At 38.0% G+C, this 2,279-nt stretch overlaps 1 pseudogene across 1 annotated transcript; it reads right to left on the reverse strand.

The window, feature by feature from the left end:
• Positions 1–201: 201 nt before the first annotated feature.
• On the reverse strand, positions 202–902 carry LOC102840717 (annotated as a pseudogene). Its single transcript, XR_438731.1, has one exon. The product of XR_438731.1 is annotated as a superoxide dismutase 2, mitochondrial pseudogene (transcript).
• Positions 903–2,279: the final 1,377 nt, after the last annotated feature.

Genomic DNA, 2,279 nt, shown 5'->3' on the forward strand with positions numbered 1-2,279 from the left:
CTAGGCTATCTGAGCTCTGAAGAAAATAGTCAATCAAAAGATTAAATCATACAAAGCATTCAGTATTTTCAGTTTCCTATAACAAAATATTTAAAACAATAAGATATCAATAGCATTTGATTGTGTTTATATAAATACTTGAATAAACAACATTTAAGAAATGCTACAATGAAACACCTCATAATATATTTCAATACACTACTAAAAAACAATCATAAAGAGCTTAACCCACTCAATATAATGTTTTATTTTTTTGCAAGCCATGTATCTTTCAGTTACATTTTTCCAGTATATTACACTCCAAATTGCTTTTAGATAATCAAGTCTGACATTTTTATAATAAAAGTAGTATGCATGCTCCCACCCATCAATCCCCAGCAGTGTTATTCTGACCTGTTGTTCCTTGTAATGGGTCCTGATTGGAACAAGAAGCAATTTGTAAGAATCCCCGCTCCTTTTTGAAACCAAGCCAACTCCAACCTGGACATTGCACACCAACAGATACAGTTAATTTCTCCTTAAACTTGTCAATGGAACTAAAGTCACGTTTGATGGCTTCCAGCAACTCCCATTTGGGTTTTCCATTAGGACTCAAGTTTGTCCAGAAAATGCTCTGATTGATATGGCCTTCGCTGGTGAACTTCAGTGCAGGCTGCAGAGCTACCTGGTTTGTAGCATTACCCTTTGCCAGTACCTTTTTATATTTTTCCTCCATGGCATTATTCTCATAGGTGGTGTGGTGTTTGCTGTGATGCAGTTGCATGATTTGTGTGTTAACATGAAGCTCCAGGGCACTATAATTTTAAGGTAAGTCAGGCAGGCTGTGCTTTTCCCTGGAGCCCAGAGGTTCCAGAGTTAATATCAGCTTCAAGGCGTATGCTGCATGCCTCCTGGCACAACATGGTGTTGTGTGGATGCCCTGGCTGATCTCACCAAATGCCGATGGTATATTGCTTTCAAATTAGCCTGTGAAATACTGCGACTTTCAGTGTCCATCTCTTTTGGGTCACTTTTTCTGGAGATTGCCACTAAGTCATGATCAATGCTTTACCGAGGAACTGAGTATTGCCAACCATCACCATGAATAAGCTTAAAAGTGTTTATACTAGTTCTAGTCCAAGACCAGTTTTCAGACGACTGGAACCAGAGCTGAGAGCTTGACTACAACCTTATGAGCTAAAATCACCAATCTAAGTTCTCCTGAATTCCTGAGTTTCCAAAGCTATGTGAAATAATAAAACTTGTGTTGCTTTAAACTGTGGAATTTGGAGGAATTTGTTATGGAGCATTAGTTGGGCTGATGCTGTAGGATAAGTACTGGATAAGGTTGGCAGTTCAAATCCACCAGTCACTACTCAGAAATCCTATACCGGAGTTCCTTGAAATGAGACTGTAAACCAAATTCAATCTAATCACTATGATTCAGTTAATTCTGACTCATAGTGACCCTATATAGGCTTCCAAAGGCTATAAAACTCCTGACATGGAACTGTAGGATAAACACTGGACCTCAAGTTTGGTTTTTCAAATTCACCAACTGCTCCTCAGAAACCTAAACAGGGTCACTATGACTCAGGAGTGACTTGATGACATTTAACACAAACAACAAATAGTTTCAGTAACAGACAGCTTTATCATCTTTCTTCCATGGAACATGCGGTAGGCTCAAACTACCACCCTTGCAGTGAGGAACATAAGGCTTAATTCACTAGCCACAGGGAGAAAAATCAATCACATCTAATGTAAGAGAAAGCAACTCTTTAGAATTCAAACTCCTTATCATTTTTAAAGCACTCATCTAGAATCTAATTTATGGAGACTAAGAAGCTTCAGGTAAATTAACCTGAGTTCTTAAAAAGTATTATCTAAATCTTAGTATTCTGAGTAAAACTGAATTTATTTCAGTCATAAAAAAATAAATTTTGTAAGAAATAATTATGAACAATATATCTACATGTATGTGTATGTCTCCACCACTCATCTGTCAGTTGTCACACTGTGGTGGCTTCTGAGTTGCTATGATACTGAAAGCTATACCACAGCTATTTTAAATACAGGAGGTTCACCCACAGTGGACAGGTTTCAGATGAAGACAGACTAGGAAGAAGGAGAGATGAACTAATTCAAAACATTTAGCCACTGAAAAACTTACGAATAACAGAGTAACACTGTCGATATGTTGTTGTTGTTGTCAGGTGCCATTGAGTCGGAACTGACTCATAGCGACCCCATGCACAGCAGAACGAAACAATGTCCAATTCCGGGCTAACATCACTACC

The sequence above is a fragment of the Chrysochloris asiatica genome, unplaced genomic scaffold, assembly GCF_000296735.1.
Source record: "Chrysochloris asiatica unplaced genomic scaffold, ChrAsi1.0 scaffold00082, whole genome shotgun sequence".
NCBI classification, from domain to species: domain Eukaryota; kingdom Metazoa; phylum Chordata; class Mammalia; order Afrosoricida; family Chrysochloridae; genus Chrysochloris; species Chrysochloris asiatica.